Source organism: Heloderma suspectum, chromosome 1, assembly GCF_057233095.1.
Source record: "Heloderma suspectum isolate Gila_16-S chromosome 1, 16-S_ref, whole genome shotgun sequence".
In the NCBI taxonomy this organism is placed as follows: domain Eukaryota; kingdom Metazoa; phylum Chordata; class Lepidosauria; order Squamata; family Helodermatidae; genus Heloderma; species Heloderma suspectum.
The window spans coordinates 369,669,716-369,689,399 of NC_139458.1; the positions used below are offsets into that span (position 1 = coordinate 369,669,716).

At 42.4% G+C, this 19,684-nt stretch overlaps 1 protein-coding gene across 4 annotated transcripts in view; it reads left to right on the top strand.

The window, feature by feature from the left end:
- Window positions 1–19,684, top strand: part of CHRM3 (cholinergic receptor muscarinic 3) — a 476,802-nt gene that overhangs the window by 344,607 nt on the left and 112,511 nt on the right. For all 4 annotated transcript variants that reach the window (XM_084832236.1, XM_084832244.1, XM_084832260.1 and 1 more), the window contains one exon: window positions 1,993–2,258. The gene's annotated coding sequence lies outside the window, so the exon portion shown is untranslated. The remainder of the gene's footprint in view (window positions 1–1,992; window positions 2,259–19,684) is intronic.

Consider the following 19,684-nt stretch of genomic DNA (forward strand, 5'->3'; position numbering starts at 1 on the left):
GCCTGCAGGTGGTATAAATGTCTCCTCACTTGATTTAGTGGTTTCATTGGGAAGCTTGTGTTTCTAAGTCTCTTACAAAAACAAAAATGAGGGGTAAATCAGAGCTTAGTCCTTTGAGTCTCAGATCATATGGTCTAGCAAACTCCCTATGAGAAATGTGTTTTTTTTTTCTATTTCAAGACTAGAAGCAGCTGTGAGTATAATAAATAACACTAGCATCACTGTAAAGGTAGAGGTGAGTTCAGAGCCTTATACTTTAGAGCACAGTACACATGCTTTAATCAGTGAGCTGTGAATTTGGGAGGACTCACAGCTCATTGATCAGAGCACCTGCACTGCTTGAGGAAGGTCTCAAGTTCAGTCCATAACATCTCCATTTAAAAAGATCTTAGGTCCTTTTCTTCATGAGGCTCTTATTGTGCGATTGTCATTTCCTACTTGTGGTTGTTTACAGGTTCTTTAGGCAACATTTGCACCCTCCAGTTTCACTTCTGTGTTTAACCAGCACTTTAGGTGAGATTTTTTAGAGCAGGGAAAATGTGGCATTTAATTGTGGAAGTGAAAGAAGGCACAATTTCCTCTTGTATATTTGCACTATTCTGCTATACCACAGTACCACCCAGAGGTTATGTAGTGGAAGAGCAGGAAAGGAAATACTCCTCATGTAGTGCTTGGTCTTAATTCTGTGGCAAAACCAAACATAGATACAGCAGATTAACAGCCTCATGTAGAAAAGCTCTAGGAAGCAGGGCTGAGAAAGGCATATGTCTGAGCCCTTGGACAGCCTCCTCTAGTTGAGATAGACAATCCTAACTTAGCTGGACAAAGAGTCTGAATTAGTATAAGGCAGTTTCGTTATGTCCATATATTTGTTGTTTCTGAGAAATTAAATTTCTTAATCTAGAAACTGGGAACTGAATATCATGGTACTATTTTGAGATGTATAAAGAAACCAGTTTTTGACACTCATGATTCCAGTATTTCCAAATTTGGGTTCAGACTTTGTCTGGGAACAGCAACTCAAAGAACTGGTTCACATGATGAAACTTCCCATGGTTTGTAACCATGGGTTGTTTGGGAACAAGCACAAGCGAGTTCCTGCGCTGGCTCCTGCCCGCTCGCCAGCTTCCGCTGTGCTTAACAACCCAGGGATGCTACATCCATGTTGTCCATGACATTTGAACCTGGAACTCTGAGTTGTTGTGGGAGAAACTACTTTGGGTAACAACTGGGTCAAGAGTCTTAGAATCAGACGTGGGGGAAAGGGGAACGGCAAGTCCTAGCAATTCGAATGAAAATGTTGTTAGAGATGGACAAATCTTCCTATTGTGCTTTCTCTCCTATTTTTTTTTTATCTCAAGTTCTTTCCTTCCTGTTTATTAAAAAAAATGCAAATTTTGGTCTTATAAAAAAAAAATGAACGAAATGAAATTATCACCCATCTGCACCTGCTGAATTCAGTAGCTACATGTTATCCTGTGTGCCTTGCAGCTGTGAAAGATGAAGACCCTGTCAGAAAAAAAACCAAATTCAGCAAACATGGTTGAATATATAGGAATTCAAAAAACTAAGGGCTCAAAGCCCTCTGCCTGGATCAGTCAATTTTGCCCTGTCCCACAATTCATTTTTTTTTTTTTAATCTCAAGTTCTTTCTGCCCTGTTTATGAAGACATTTTTGAATTTTGGAAAGTTCTTATTTTTAAAAAATGAATTCCTAAAAGTTGTTTGTTAAAACAAGGCAGCATAATATTGATTTTCCAGGGTTTCAACTGGTTTTGAAAGATTCAAGTGATTTCAATATTCTGCTAGACTGAGCCAGTTGAGAAGGTATCTGAACCACTCTGGGCTTTCGTGTCTCTGGATATCCAAATGATTTTACAATTAAAGCTGGCTTGAACTTTTTTAAAAAAGTACCATTTAAATTGCTTTTTCTCATTTCTCTATTTTTCTCATTCCTGAAACAATCCCTTTTCTTTGTGTTCTTTTCTCTAGATCCTCCACATGATCCATGGCTTGGAAGAAAATGTCTGGGACCATTGCCAGTTGCTCCAATCTCCTGCTTCTTGCACTCATTTGAACTTCTCTAAATTTGTGCCATGTTCTGCAGTACATCTCTATGGTATACAATGTGTCATGAGGTGTTCTTGACTTGGATAAATTGCCACACGTCCCTTGCCGTCAAAGAGAAGTACAGAGGCCTGTGGTGGGTACAGCAGGCTTGATCAACTGAATACAGCACCCTGGTCTTATTCTCAAAGGTAGGATTATTGAACGCAACTGAAAACAATGGAAATATATTTGTTAAAAACTGCCACTTTTCTCACATTTTAAGACAGTTTGCAACTGTATGTGCAACAAACATGGTAATATAGAGATGAATTGCTGTCAGAGATAGGCATTTCTGGAACTGTTCCTAGAAATTACTGAAGAATGGGTGGCAGGAAAATGTATAGATATGCCTTTTTAGATATATCTAAAAATACATCTTTAAAATCATCACCATAACTTCATTTTATGCTAACCTTTGCTAGTGGACAGAGGAAGGAAAACAGCGAGGATATATATTTTAGCAAACAGCAAAAGTAAAGTATTCCCGCGTATTGAAATGCATGTACTGTGGAGCAGGTGAAGAGTAGAGTTGGAAGGATTATTAATGTTATACACCCCCAAAATGAAGAGTTGCCAGAGCTAGAATTGTGAAGCTTTTCAATAAATATGGAGCATTGTTCACCCTACTGCAGAATTGTCTTTAAATGTGCTTCCCTTGGAATGTCATATCATGGACCAATTATGAATGATCCTCCTGTCTAATGACACTTGTACTCATTTATACTGCATAATTTTCCAGACTGGTGTTTGTATATTGTTACTTCCCAATGAGAACTATAGCATACATGAGTGTGTACTGGACCATTTGTAGTCAAATATATTCTGTAGGCTTTCAAACCATACAACCTTCAAGATCTCTTGATTATTTTATTTATTTATTTAAAGTATTTTTATACTCCCTTTCATTATCTACATTCCAGGGTTCACAATGATACAAAAACTCAACAAAACAATACAATATAATAAAACAACAGAATAAAAGTAGCAGATAAAATAGATCAAGTGGAAGTGCTCAGAACAAAAATAAAATGCAATTATACCTGTACATATTCAAGCTTAATAGATTGTCCTTTGGTTGGTCCAAGAACAAAGGAAGTCAGGGAATAGACTGTGTTAACTGTCTGGATTACAATTAATTTTGATCTTCCAAAGGAGGGGTTGCCATGGCTTAGAACTGGTCTCTTTGCAACATGGCCAGGGCAGATGTCTAGACTCTGTCAGCTCCTGTCTTTCTCTTGTTGTTGTTCAGTCGTTCAGTCGTGTCCGACTCTTCGTGACCCCATGGACCATAACATGCCAGGCCTTCCTGTCCTGCGCTCTCTCCCGGAGTGTGCTCAAGTTCATATTCATTGCATCCGTGATGCTATCTAGCCATCTCATCCTCTGCCGTCCCCTTCTCCTTTTGCCTTCAATCTTTCCCAGCATCAGGGTCTTTTCCAGAGAGTTTTCTCTTCGCATTAGGTGGCCAAAATATTTGAGCTTCAGCTTCAGTATCTGTCCCTCCAATGAGCACTCAGGGTTGATTTCCTTTAGGATTGACTGATTTGACCTCCTTGCAGTCCAGGAGACTCGTAAGAGTCTTCTCCAGCACCACAGTTCGAAAGCATCAATTCTTCGGCGCTCAGCCTTCCTTATAGTCCAGCTCTCACAGCCATACATTACTACTGGGAAAACCATAGGTTTGACGGACCTTTGTCAGCAAGGTGATGTCTCTGCTTCTTACTATGCTGTCTAGGTTTGCCATAGCTTTCCTCCAAGGAGCAAGCGTCTTTTAATTTCATGGCTACAGTCACCGTCTGCGGTGATCTTGGAGCCCAAGAAAGTAAAGTCTGTCACTGCTTCCATTTCTTCCCCTTCTATATGCCAGGAAGTGATGGGGCCAGATGCCACGATCTTCGTTTTTTTAAAGTTGACTTTCAAACCAGCTTTTGCACTCTCCACTTTCACCCTCAACAAGAGGCTCTTTAGATCCTCTTCGCTTTCTGCCATTATCGTCTGCATATCGGAGGTTGTTGATAATTCTCCCGGCAATCTTAATTCCAGCCTGTGATTCATCCAACCCAGCATTTCTCATGATGTACTCTGCATATAAGTTAAATAAGCAGGGTGACAATATGCAGCCTTGTCGTACTCTTTCCCAATTTTGAACCAATCGGTTGTTTCATGTCTGGTTCTTACTGTTGCTTTTTGACCCTAGTACAGGTTTCTCAGGAGACAGGTAAGGTGGTCTGGTACTCCCATCACTTTAAGAATTTGCCACAGTTTGTTGTGATCCACACAATCAAAGGCTTTAGCGTAGTCAATGAAGCAGAAATAGATGTTTTTCTGGAATTCTCTTGCTTTCTCCATGATCCAGAGAAAGTTGGCAATTTGATCTCTAGTTCCTCTGCCTCTTCGAAACCCAGCTTGTACTTCCAGTAGTTCTCGGTTCGCATACTCCTGAAGCCTAGCTTGTAGGATTTTGAGCATCACCTTGCTGGCATGTGAAATGAGCGCAATTGTGCGGTAGTTTGAACACTCTTTGGCATTGCCCTTCTTTGGAATTGGAATGTAAACTGACCTTTTCCAGTCTTGTGGCCATTGTTGAGTGTTCCAGATTTGTTGGCATATTGAATGCAGCACTTTAACAGCATCATCTTTTAGGATTTTAAATAGTTCAGCTGGAAGACTGTCATCTCCGCTAGCTTTACTGTTACTAATGCTTCCTAAGGCCCACTTGACTTCACTCTCTAGGATGTCCGGCTCAAGTTCAGTGACCGCACTATCATGGCTATCAGGGACATTCAGATCTTTCCTGTATAGTTCTTCTGTGTATTCTTGCCACCTCTTCTTAATCTCATCTGCTTCTGTTAGGTCCCTGCCTTCTTTGTCCTTTATCATGCCCGTCTTTGCACAAAACGTTCCCTTGAGATCTCCGGTTTTCTTAAAGAAATCTCTAGTCTTTCCCATTCTGTTGTTTTCCTCGATTTCTTTGCATTGTTCATTTAAGAAGGACTTCTTGTCTCTTCTTGCTATTCTCTGGAAATCTGCATTCAGTTGGATATATCTTCCCCTTTCTCCCTTGCTTTTCGCTTCCCTTCTTTCCTCAGCTACTTGTAAAGCCTCCTCAGACAGCCACTTGGCTTTCTTGCATTTCTTTTTCTTTGGGATGGATTGAGTTGCTGTTTCCTGAACAATGTTACGGACCTCCGTCCATAGTTCCTCAGGCACTCTGTCTATCAGGTCTAATCCCTGAAATCTATTCCTCACCTCCACTGTATATTCATCAGGGATATGATTTAGGTCATACCTGAATGGTTTAGTGGTTTTCCCTACATTCTTCAATTTCAGCCAAAATTTTGCAACAAGAAGCTCATGATCTGAGCCACAGTCAGCTCCATGGCTTGTTTTTACTGACTGTATCGAGCTTCTCCATCTTTGGCTGCAAAGGACATAATCAATCTGATTTCGATATTGACCATCTGGTGATGTCCATATGTAGAGTCGCCTCTTGAGCTGTTGGAAAAGAGTGTTTGCTATGATCAGCGTGTTCTCTTGGCAAAACTCTATTAGCCTTTGTCCTGCTTCATTTTGTACACCAAGGCCATGCTTGCCTGTTATCCCGGTGATTTCTTGACTTCTACTTTAGCATTCCTATCCCCGATGATGAAGAGGACATCTTTTTTTGGTGTTAGTTCTAGAAGTTGTTGTAGGTCTTCATAGAACCGATCAACCTCAGCTTCTTCGGCCTCAGTGGTTGGGGCTGGGGCATAGACTTGAATTACTGTGATGCTGAATGGTTTGCCTTGGATTCATACTGAGATCATTCTATCGTTTTTAAGATTGTACCCCAGTACTGCTTTTCCCACCCTTTTGTTGACTATGAGTGCTACTCCATTTCTTCTAAGGATTCTTGCCCACAGTAGTAGATATGATGGTCACCTGAATTAAATTCGCCCATGCCTGTCCATTTGAGTTCGCTGATTCCCAAGATGTCAATGTTCAGTCTTGCCATCTCATGTTTGACCACCTCCAGCTTACCTTGATTCATTGATCTTACATTCCAGGTTCCTAGACAATATTGTTCTTTACAGCATCGGATTTTCTTTTCACCACCAGACACATCCACAGCTGAGTGTCCTTTCGGCTTTGGCCCAGCCGCTTCACTCTTTCTGGCACTACTTGGAAATACCCTCTGCTCTTCCCCAGTAGTATATTGGACACCTTCCGACCTGAGGGGCTCATCTTCCAGCATCATATCTTTTAGCCTTGTGATACGTTCCATGGGGTTTTCTTGGCAAGAATACCGGAGTGGGTTGCCATTTCCTTCTCTAGTGGACCACATTTTGTCAGAACTCTCTGCCATGACCTGTCCGTCTTGGGTGGCCCTGCATGGCATAGCTTATGGCTTCACTGAGTTACGCAAGCCCCTTTGCCACAACAAGGCAGCGATCCATGAGGGGGGTCTTTCTCTTACTCCCATTCTATTCCTTATGCCTGGGGGAGTTTCTCCATCTCTTTTCAAGATCCCTCTTCAAGTCCTTATTGTGACTCACCATGGCATTTTTTAATTGCCTCTTTACTGTTACGCTCTTATAGAGAGTCGCCACTTCTCATGTGGATGGTATCGGAATTGAAGAACTATTTCTGATATCTGGGTTGGGATATTTAACCTCCAGAAATAGCTTATTTAACCTCCAGAAATAGTGGTTAGGCCACATTTTTATTCTGTTGTCAATTGGCTCATCCACAGAATATGCCCCTGGCCTTTCATTTAGGAGTCTAGGTCTGTAGTAGAGACAGAAAGAGGAACCATGCCAACATAAGCCTGGGTGAATCAAGTGCCAAGAGAAGAGGGGAAAACACTGCCCCAAACAATTAGATCCTTTCTAAGCCATATCCAGTTGGTAGAGAACCAACTAACTTTCAGAGCAATTGATCAAACCAAAGGTCCATCTAGTCCAGCATTCTGTTTGCAACAGTGATAAACTAGATGCCTCTGGACAGCATTCCAGCAGCACATGATGGCAACAATCTTCCCCTGCTGTTTGTGTCCATTATATGGTAGTCAGAGATTTACTGCTGTGGACTTGGAAGTTCTATTTAGCTATCATGCCTAATTGAGAGGCAGTGTACTGATTAGAGTGTCAGTCTAGGATTGAGGAGACGTGGGGCAATATCCAATGCTGCTGCTATGCCTTTGCTCATTCAGTTGCACCTACGGGACCCACCACTAGCATTACAGGAACTAGCGCTTCCAAAAGCAAACCCGATTAGCAGAGCTCCCTTCTGCAAACTGCACTCATCACCAGTCCTGTTCCAGAAACTAGAGTGTCCACTTGTTTCCAGTTGCTTTAAGACCACTAGCTCCTTGTGCCAGTGGCAGGTCCTGCTGGCACATGGGTTATGTTGGATACTTCCCTTGGATTCAACTACTCATAACCATGGCATTACTTTTATTAAACTGTTCCACAGGATTATTGTGAGGATAAAACGGGTAGGAGAACCTTGGAGGAAGGGCAGGATAAAAATGTTACTATGTGCATTAATAAATACCACTTGATAGACATACCTTCTAATCTTTTTCTGAAAACCTTATGAGTGCTATGTGGGAGACCATCACTTAGGATATCAACCCTGTCCTCTCCTCCCTCAAAGAATGGCCACCACCATCTTCTCCTTACCATAGTTGATCTGCACCATTTCTTGTTCAGTATTTGAGTGATTATTTGATCTTACAGCACCAGTCCATTCTTGGGAGTAATTACAGTGGAACAAATACAACAAAGCTTTGCTTTTGTTAAAAAAGGAAAAGAAAAGAAGTTATATGGAGTAAGTGTTCTCCATAATGGACAATATTTGAACAAATGGATGAAATGGTCCTCATGTTGATGTAGTAAAGGCAGCTCATCAGAGCATTTATTTGTTGATTAGATAGATAGATGTGTGTGTGTGAGCGCGCACATGCATGCATGCGTGTGTTTATAAATCACCACATTTGACATTTCAGAACATTACCCTCAGTGTGGTACTATTACAAGTAAATGTTCACATGCCTTATGGTGGCTTCCCATATTACTTAAGACAGAGGCTAATGGACTAATCATGGGGGCTCCCCCAGGTTTGAATTTTCCCTTGGAGGGGCCCCTATACACTATAGTGGGCTGGCTCACCCCTAGCTGAGGACCACCAGGGGGTGGGTCCCCGACCCGACTCTTGGGTTTTACCCCTGCGGGGGTCCCCACCACCACCATATAAACTAAAGTTGCTCCATTGGCTGTTCTATTAGCTGGGGGGGGGGGGAACAAACCTGCAGAGGTGAAATCTAAAGGAGAAGAGCTTTAATCTGGAGTAAAATTCCACAGGATCTAATGCTTGCCTCTCCTCTTCAGGCATGTATTACCAAGCCCGTGAAGCTCATTTGCAGTCCTGAAGCCAGTGAACTTTGCCAGTATCTCTAGTCCTGAAGGGATGATATGTCCTGATTTCAGACCAATGAGCAAGCACAGTTTTTTCCCTGTATTAGGATTCTCCATGAATGGAATATGTCACAGATGAAATAGCCCTGAGAATGTTAATAATCAGCTATTAATTGTACCATAATGTTTTGGGATAAAACTCACATGGTTGGAAGTCTGAGTTGGAGATTAAAATATTAGGCAATGAGACCTTGGTTCAGTTTGCTTATAAAATACTTAATGTCTGAATTTGTCAAAAATATTGATACTGGGAAAGATTTCCTCTCATCAGGATGACAGATTGAGAGCAGTTTACTAAACTTATTCCTAGTAAATCCTGAGTCATCCAGTGAAGCTGAATGATATAAGATTCAGGAGAGATAAAATAAATTACTTCTTCACACAGTGTATTGTTAAACTATGGAGTTTCCCATTACAAAATGTTGGATGGCTTTAAAATTAGACAAATTCATAGAGATTAAGGCTATCAATGGCTTCTAGTCATGATGTCTATTTATTATTCTGAGTTTCAGGGCCAGTATGCTTCTGTATGCCAGACACAGACAGGATATTCATGTCCTGTTATGGGCCTCCTATAGGCCCATAACAGGATTGTTGTGAACTTCCCTGAGAGCCTCAGCTATTGGGCAGTATTGAAATGAAATCAATAACTAGTACAAATCCCGTGTCACCACAGGGGCTAATAGTCTGAGAATTATTGGATAAAAATGTGTTTGCCCGTTGCCCTTGAGACTGGAACAACTTCACACTTCTAAAATAAATGTACTACAAATACACTGGCAAAGGTGAAAACAAAAAAGATGTTCTTTTTGAAAAGATCATTTACCGTTTCTTGAAGTTTGTAGTCGAAAACGCATGATGTAGACTTTCTCTCTCTTCTTCCTCTGTCATCCTTTCAGCTCTTTCTCCTCAGCTTCTCTTCCCTCCTCCTATAACTATCACCAAATGACATTTCTTCAGCCTGTCCCAACATTCTGTGCCTGTCCTTTTATTGGCCCAGCCAGCACTCTAAGAGTTCACAGGAGTAAGCATTATTACACATGCAGACACACATGTGTCACATGTTACTTTACATGCACAGTGTGAGGCATATGCCTTGACCTCCTCTTTGCCTCATCCCTGTCCCTTCTCCTTTCCCAAGCTGCCCAAAGCTCAAGCTTTGAAGTTTTTTGAAGGTTAAATGTTCTGCACATCTACACTGCTCAAGCTTCCATATAAAACAAAAATGAGAAAAATCAGTCTGGTAGATCTCTAGTTATAAGCCTTACATTATTGTATTCTTTCTCAATAATAATAATAATAATAATAATAATAATAATAATAATGGCATCTGGTTGGCCACTATGTGAACAGAATGGTGGACTAGATAAGACTTGGGTCTGATCTAGCACAGCTCTTCTTATGTTCTTATTCTTTGGAATACCATGTTTTGATTCCTCCTTATTTTGTTTGTATCAGAGTGAATTTTGGTTGTATCCAGAGTGTTCGCTAAATGTGAACATAGGAAGCTGCCTTATTCTGAATCAGACCATTTATCCATCTAGCCCAACTGTCAACAGCTCTGCAAGGTCTCAAGCTGAGGTCTTTCCCAGCCCTACTCCCCAAATCTTTTCAATAGGAGAGGCCAGGGATTGAACTTGGAATTATCTGCATGTAAAGCTCTATCACTGATCTATGGGTCATCCCCTAGTCATTTAAATAATTGGATATGTAGTATCATGCTTCAGCACTAGGGATTTAGATTAGATGACCTTCACATCCGTTTCAGGACTTCATTTGACATGATGCAGGTGTCTTTGTTTTGTCTTCATTTCATTTTTATCTTATTTTGTAACGCCTGGTACTACTTGGTAGATTCTGTAGGCATTGTTCAATATAAAACAAACTAGCAGTTAAATTAATGACCATGTGGTTTTTCCTCCTTATTTATGCATACTGTTGTTGTTATGGATTTGGAAACAGATGTTAACTGATTTCTCTGAAGCCAAAAAAGCAGTGGTTGTGAACAATTGTGTTAGAAAGTGGCCTGGGCTTCCAAGCTCATGCCTTTAATCACTGGATCATTATTTCCTCTTGGGCAATCACAAATGTTGTAGTTGTCTGGAAGGGTCAATAAAGTCTGAAAAATAAACAGTACATGGTGTGGTCAAAAGTAACTGTGCAGAGAGTTTTGGCATTACCTATTTCTCTGGCCAGATAATTACTATTCTCTGTTGATCATACCTCTGTTTTTTACTTTGGGCCAATCATTAATAATCTCTGTCAGCTTCTTCAATTTCTCTCTGACACTGAACTATTCCATGAGTTATGCTTTGCATGTTACTTGTTAATTTCCAGCAGCAAGATTCCTCTGTGATCCAGTTAGCAGTCCTTCTGAGCTTCAAGATGATTGCAGGGCATTGCTTGTCAAAACTTTTATTTCCCCAGTTTGTATACTGAAGTTCTATCAGACTGATAGGTCAGATGCCTGTCTCATTGATTTCAGCTGGAGCAAAGAAGTAACATGCTTAATTCACCTGTTAATCAAGGGGCTTTAAAAGTGGTTAACTTTGCCTGGATTGTACCCTTCAGTTGCAATCATTTAGATGAGATGTGATGTGAATTCCTCTGATATTTATGATTAGGCTAAGGAGAATGTGTCACATGCTAGTTACAGAATTGATTTTTGGAAGCAGTTCTATATTTGAGTTCATTAACACGGGCCTAGGCATTAGTATTAAGGACAAGAGAAGGGTTGTTGCTTTACAGGCAAATAGGGCTGACAAATCTCCTGTTTAAAGCCCTGAAAAACTACTGCCAGTCAACGTAGACAATCCTTGACTGACTTGGCAGAAGACACCTTCCTATGTTGATTCTTTCCACGCTGACTGCTACTTTGACACTTTAAGCCAAGCTTAGTGCAAGAAGACAAAATGGGGTTATATTATTGAGAGAACTTAGTTTTGTCCACCTTAGAGAATCGACTGTTATGATTCGTTCTTGATTTTGCAGTAGTAAGGCACAATTCTGTATATTTACTTGGATTTAAGGTAGTATTTAGTCCTGAACATTTACATTTACAAGTTGACTGGTTTATGATGACTCTGAACATCTTTTTCTTAAATTTAGCTGCAAAGCTAGATAGTGAACAGCTTTAAAATGTTTATATAGTTAAATTGATCACCACATGTAAATTAAAGCTGGGCATTATTTTTCCTTTCTGAAATTTGTGTCCCTACTAGAAATGTTTAGTTTTGTAACCTTCAGTAGACGAGATATCCTAGCAGATGCTGGTGCTCTGAAGATAGCTCAAATGCACCAGTCTTTTATCTTTTTTAAACTTCTTTTTAATCCCTTTCCTCTCTCTCAAAACAGAAAATGGCATAAGAAACATGCAGGGAAACCCTCTTTGTTATTTGTGGCTGCATGTGGCTAAGATCCCAACTGGCAATTTGTACATAACTGAAAATAACTCTATTCAGTCCGATCTACAAAATTGTGTAAAGTTTTAAAGTAACTCAGTTAATAATACCCAATTATTTTGTGCCTTTCTTTGCATCAGCATCCAAAGCATTTGCCCTATGCTTACAACTCATGACTATTTTTGCAAATCATTCCTCTGTGTCTATCCTATGAAATTTGATCAGAATAAATCCCTTAGAAGGCAGAAGGGAAAAGAGAAGAACAAATATGAAGCAGCAAAAGTCGGCTTTGCTATCTGGTCTGAACAATGCTGAATTTCTTTGCCCGAGAGGGAGTTTATTTTAATGCGTTTGGCCTGGAGTTCCTTGCAACTGTGGTGGGATGGAGATGAAAAAAATAATAATACTTGCAGGATAATTTTCCATTACCCTAATTGTGAAAATATTAAATTGGTTGTTATGGAATGGCTCTGGAATGAAAAATGTTGTGAGCTGAAAGCTAGGGACCGATATCTGTTCATTCCTGCCTGTGAATGTCATTAAGATCTCTGGTGAGGCAAACAGACTGGCAAACATGTCTTCAGTCACTGCAGACTGGCAGCTGTGGGAGAACAAGATTATGAAGGGTCACAGACATTGTTATACAGTACACATTAGTTTTAACTGATTGAACCCCATGACAAATGTATTGTTTTTGTACTGCTTGGCAGTCTTAAACTCTTCAGGATACTATGAGACATGCTAATTGCAGTGTTAAGAGATCTCTTGCTGGTAACATTTAGTAGTTTCAGGTCATATTGTGTTGTCAATGAAAGGATTAAGGAAGCATGAATGAGCACACTGAGATATTTTGCAATTACTTAAAGAAAAGAACTGGTATGTATTCAAGCTATGTATTTTCCTTCTGTAAGATATTGCTTTCAAAACATGCTCTTTGGATACACGTAATTTCATAATGTGCTCACGCAGATGCTACGCTTTCAAAGCTGAATGCTCCGTTACTGCAATAAGAAAAAGAACATTTTCTGTAAATGGCCACCTTTTGCAGTGATTCTCAAAGTATGTATTGGAGAATTGCTAGTTAGCCCCCAGAGGGGCTGAAGTATGCCTTGAAAAATTAAGCCACTATGCTGAATCCAACCATCAGAGTGAGATTTCAAATATCATTAATTTCCCTACTCTCTCTGCCGATATATGGGTGGTGAAATATGTTATTCAAAGCAAGTAAGGATGCCCTGGAGTTCCATGACATCCTGTACTACAACTGACAGGTAAAGCAAAAGTCTGTGGACTCATGAAGCAAGATGAAATTTGCAAAAACTAAACTCTGTGCCCTTTGGGGCAGGTATTGAGTTGGTGAGGCATCTTCTAGTCTGGGGATCCTCAATGCAATGCCCACAGGTGCCATGGTGCTGGTGGCTATCTCCAGTGGCATCCACAAAGGGGTTCCCAATGTGGTGCCCACAGGTACTTGAAATATTTTAAAGCATTTTAACTATGTTTTTCCATTTTTTAAATATATGTACATGGATATATATGAACTGCATATAACTTTCTAGCAATTATACATGGGTTTCAACAAAAGCAAACCAAATATCCAAATAAACTGGCCCAATAAACTAGGGATGTCGGAGAATTTCTCCACGAATCTACGGGAGGCCGAATGCCAACGCATTCGGCCCCCCGAAATTGGTGGAGAAATGGTCCGCCCCCCCCCGGCCCCCCCAGGATGGGACTTACCTCGTGCGAATGTCCCTCGCAGCGGCGGGTCCCGGTGGCGGTGCGGCGGCGGTGGCCAGTCTTCCGATACGAAAGTCACTTACCTTTTCGAAGGGTGACATTCGCGGTGGGGGGGAAGGGGCTCCGTCCCTCCCCCTGAAATTCTCTCTGGCCAGCTCCGCTCTGCAGAGATTCTGCAGAGCCACTGGCCGGGGCCACCCGCAGCCAGACATCCGGCCGCTGGGCAGCCTGCACAGGGACGCAAATGGTGGCTGCCGTAGCCGCCGCCATTTGCGTCCCTGTATTTTGCCCTGATAGGCTACATAAATATTTACCTAGCCTATCACGGCAAAAAAAAAAGGAACGCAAATGGTGGCCACTACGCCATTTGCACCCCTCTCTTTTGTTGTAATAGGCTACGTAAATATTTACATAGCCCATCACATGGCAAAAAAAAGGGAATGTAAATGGCGGCCGCCATAGCCGCCACCATTTGCGTTCCCTTAGTTTTGCCGTGATAGGCTACGTAAATACTTAGCCTATCACGGCTATATGGAAGAAGCGAATGGCAGCCGCAGACGTGGCCGCCATTTGCAATGCAGCACGGACGGCAGCAGGTAGGTGCTCTGTTCCAGGCCCATTTCCCGGGGGGGGGGCGGGAGGCTTCGTTCCGCCATGGATTTCGGGGGGGCCAAATGCACTGGCATTCGGCCTCACCGAGATCCATGGCAGAATTCTCTGACATCCCTATATATATATATGCCACCCATTCAAATATTAAAACCGTTGTAAGTCCCTCAGTCCATTGCATAATAGGAGATGAGTGTTTACTCTTCCAGTGTTGTAATATCAGTCTTTTAGTTGCCAAATGGGCACAGAGAATCCACTTAAGTGACCATTTATTAATTTCTATGAAACAGTTAAATAATTTTAAAGGATGTCTACATCAGTGAATATTAAAGACTGTCCCAGTACAAAATTTATCTGTGTAATAATTTATCTTCCCACAAAAAGAACATTGCCAAACATATGTTTAAAAGAAGCATTAGCTGCATTGCACTGCCAGCAATTCGCTGAATGAGACAATTCCTTATTAAAGAGATGCTGCAATGTCCAATAGACATGAAACAAAAGATCCATAGACGTGACAGGTAGATGCCAAAGTGGTGATTCACCAATTAGGGATTTTGTGGTGGTGCCCACAACAGTTTCTAAAATTCCCAAATATGCCCACGGGTCCAAAAAGGTTGGGGACCCCTGTTCTAGTCCATATGTAAATTACGAAGGTGGTGCCAACGAGAGAGATTTGGATTCTGGGACCACGAGCTATACTTCCTGGAAGATGGGCTGTTGGCAAGGGATGGGTTGCACCTCACAAAGGATGGGAAGAATGTGTTTGGCCACAGCATGAAGAACTTCATCAGGAGGGCTTTAAACTGAATCCTACAGGGAAGGGAGATGTAAAGTTGGGGGTAACAATGGACGTAGGCGCATGCACTGCAGTGGAGAGAACAGCTCTGATAGTGCCCAATAATAGTCTTCAGTTCAGACACATGTAGGAAGAAAGCCAGACTATGACGCACATGGTCTTCAATGTCTATATACTAATGCCCAGAGTACGGGAAACAAACAGAACCAACTTGAACTCTTAATACAGGAGGTAAATTATGACTTGATAGGTATAACTGAGACTTGGTGGGATGACTCTCATGACTGGAATACAGCAATTGAAGGATATAACTTGTTCAAAAGGACAGGAGGAACAGAAAGGGAGGTGGGGTTGCACTGTATGTGAAAAATACATATCTCTGGACAGAAATACAGGAGGATGAGCTTGGTAGCCCCATCAAGAGCATCTGGATCAAAATAAATGGAAGCAAAGAATAAAAGGAACCTGGTGGTCAGAGTCTACTACCGGCCACCCAATCAAGGAGAAGACAAGGATGAAACTTTTGAAAAGCAAATAGCCAATGTTTTAAGGAAGCATGATGTAGTAGTAATGGGGGATTTCAATTTGCCCAATATTTGTTGGGAGACAAATTCTGCAAAACCTGGCCCCTCCAAGAAATTCCTGACTTGTGTGGCGGATAACTTCCTCCTACAGAAAGTAGAGGAAGGAACTAGAGGATCGGCTATCCTTGACTTGATCCTAACCAACAGAGACAACTTAGTGGATAAAGTAGCAGTTACAGGAACTCTGGGGGAAAGCGACCATGTTGTACTTGAGTTCTTGGTTCTAAGGGAAGCAAAAGCCGAGTGTAGTCAAACGCGTACCCTGGATTTTAGGAAAGCTGATTTTAATAAACTTAGAACAATGATCAGTAAGGTCCCATGGAAAGTGACGCTAAAGAGAAAAGGAGTACAAGATGGGTGGGAGCTTTTAAAAAAGGATTTTTTTAAAAAAAATTAAAAAATAAATTTTTAAACGGGTGTTTCTGAGTGCAGGGAGTAGGATAGCAATTCAGGTTCTGAAGGAGAACCACCAGACGTGGGAGAGGTTTTTTTCCCAGGCTAATCCAGATTAGGGATGGTGGACAATTCTGCCACGGATTTCAGTGAGGCCGAATGCACTGGCATTCAGCCCGGCAAAACCCGTGGTGGAACGGCCTCCCACCCCCCACCCCCCCACAGAATCCCCTCGGGACGAAGCTTACCTGGGGCGGATGTTCCGGCGGCGGCTCTGGCAGCGGCAGCTGGTCTCTTGGCCGGCTGCTACGGATTCAAATGATGGCTGCCGTAGCGGCCACCATTTGCGTCTGGCCAGGCTGCCGTGATAGGCTACGTAAGTATTTACGTAGCCTATCGCAGCAAAGGCAGCCACGCAAATGGTGGCCACCGCGCCATTTGCGTAGGTGCCTTTGCCATGATAGGCTACGTAAATACTTACGTAGCCTATCACAGCAAGCTAAAAAAAACTACAACAGTGTACGCAAATGGCGGCTATGGCGGCCACCATTTGCGTTCCCTTTTTGTTGTTGTTGCTGTTTTAGCCTATGTAAATATTTACATACGCCATTATGGCAAAAAAAGGGAACGCAAATAATGTAGTGGGCGCTATTTGCGTTCCCCTTTTTTTTGCTGTAATAGCTTATGTAAATATTTACATAGGCTAGAACAGCGAAAAATAAAGGAATGCAAATAGTGCCCATTATGCTATTTACGTTCCCCTTTATTTCGCCGTTTTATCTTACGTAAATATTTACGTAAGATAAATCGGCAAAAAATAGGGAACACAAATGGCGGCAGCTGTAGCCGCCGCCATTTGCATACGCTGGGTTTGCGGGGGGTAGCCGTGCTAGGCTACGTAAATTCTTACATAGCCTATCATGGCTGCAAGGACGGCAATGGCCGGGGCAGCAGCCCAGCCGTGGCCGGCCAGGAGACCAGCCACCGCCGGAACCGCCGCTGCCGCCACCGAATCCGCCGCATCCACCCCAGGTAAGTGCCGTCCCGGGGGATTCTGCGGGGGGGCAGGGGCAGGAGGCCATTTCCTCCTCAAAAGCCAAGGATTCCGTGGGATTTCTGCGAAAGATTTTCACTGGAATCTGTGGCGGAATTCTCCGCCATCCCTAATGTTGTCCCTATCTTCAAAAAGGGTAAAAAGGAGGAACCTGGGAACTACAGACCAGTCAGTCTGACATCAATCCCTGGGAAAATTCTGGAGCAGATGATAAAGCAATCCATCTGGAAGGACCTTGAAAACAATGCCATGATTACTCAAAGCCAACATGGATTAGTCAAAAACAAGTCCTGCCAGATTAATCTGATCTCATTTTTTGATCAAGTAACCTCCCTTGTGGACCGTGGGAATGCTGTAGACATCATATACCTTGACTTCAGCAAAGCTTTCGACAAGATGCCCCATGATATCCTGATGAGCAAACTAGCTCAAAGAGGGCTACATGAAACAACGATCCGGTGGATCCACAGTTGGCTACAGAATCGGACTCAAAGAGTGCTGATCAGTGGGATCTTCTCAAACTGGGGAGTGGTAACGAGTGGGGTACTGCAGAGCTCAGTCCTGGGCCCAGTGCTCTTCAACATTTTTATTAATGACTTGGAGGAGGAGGTACAGGGAATGCTGATCAAATTTGCAGATGACACAAAATTGGGTGGGATAGCTAATACTTTGGAAGACAGAAACAAAATTCAAAGTGATCTGGATAGACTGGAGCGCTGGGCAGAAAACAACAGAATGAATTTTAAAGGGATAAATGCCAAGTTCTGCACCTAGGAAAAAGAAACCAAATGCACAGTTACAAGATGGGGGATACGTGGCTCAACGACACTACAAGCGAGAAGGATCTTGGAATTCTTGTTGATCACAAGCTGAATATGAGCCAACCATGTGAAGTGGCTGCAAAAAAGTCCAATGCTATTTTGGGCTGCATTAATAGAAGCATAGCTTCCAAATCCCCGGAAGTACTAGTTCCCGTCTACTCAGCACTGGTTAGGCCTCATCTGGAGTACTGTGTCCAGTTCTAGGCACTGCACTTTAAGAAGGATGCAGACAAACTGGAGAGGGTTCAGAGAAGGGCAACAAAAATGATCAGGGGACTGGAAACAAAGCCCTATGAAGAGAGACTGAAAGAACTGGGCATGTTTAGCCTTGAGAAGAGAAGACTGAGGGGAGATACGATAGCACTCTTCAAGTACTTGAAAGGTTGTCACAGAGAGGAAGGCCAGGATCTCTTCTCGATCATCCCAGAGTACAGGACACGGAATAATGGGCTCAAGTTACAGGAAGCCAGATTCCGGCTGAACATCAAGAAAAACCTCCTGACTGTAAGAGCAATACGACAATGGAACCAATTACCTAGGGAGGTGGTGGGCTGTCCCACACTGGAGGCGTTCAAGACGAGGCTGGACAGCCATCTGTCAGGGATGCTCTGACTTGGATTCCTGCATTGAGCAGGGGGTTGGACTCGATGGCCTTGTAGGCCCCTTCCAACCCTAATATTCTATGATTCTATGATTCTACAAACAAGACTAATTATACTATAAGCCCTACCCTCAATAAGCTTCAGTTTATAGGCACTGAGATTTTTGTTTGTTTGGATGGTATTATTAGGGAGACATCACACAGTGAATAAGGGCGTAATCCTATCCAGATATCCAAAGCAGGGCAGGAGAAGCACGGAGGGAATCGTTCCTTCCATGCATCTCCTGCCCTACATTTTCGGCTAGACAGCTGATTGCAGCTGTCTAGCCACAGGAGGGCTGCGTGGGGGAGGAGGCTGTTGTATGACACATGGGATGTGTCATACAGGCATTTCCGCCCTCTCCGACCTAGAATGCCCCCAGACATGCCCCTTTTCGGCCACTCCGCACTCCTCTTGTGAGCACGGAGGACGGGGCTGTAGGCAGCATGGAGATGGGGGAAGGTTGGTTCTCCAGTTCCTGGAAAACAACAAGACAGCCACTGTCTAGCAGCCATAGGATTGCTCCTTAAGTTGGAAGAGAGAGATACCTGCACAGGAGGTGGCCGAAGTGCTACTCTGAATGCTAGCGAAATATGACAGGGGCATAGCGCTGCCTCATCTCCAAGAGAAACGGGGGGGGGGGAAGTAGACATCTTAATTGAAGTTCTCACCTCTGTAGATTTACCCTCACACTCACCTTTTATCTATAGTGAGCATATCCTGGTATTTTCCTTTTTTTGTCCTTATTTCACAATTGTTTTGCAGAGCTTTGGTCACTGGTGTCACAACAGAAACATGATATTAGATGTGGTTTCTCAATATGACAATATTTTTATAAAATCACATGAATGAGCAGTGTAATTACATCAGTGGCTGTAATTTACACATCTCCAAAGTAGTTTCTAATCTACAGTGGAACCTTGATGGAATCACTTTGTAACTCAGTTATGTCAGTATTCTTTTCTTCTTAGTTTTGCATTTATTTCTGTGGTAATATAATTGTAGCATTAGCCTGCAATTGTATACCCATTTACCTGGAAGTAAGTCCCTTTGAACTCAGTAGGGCTTACTTCTG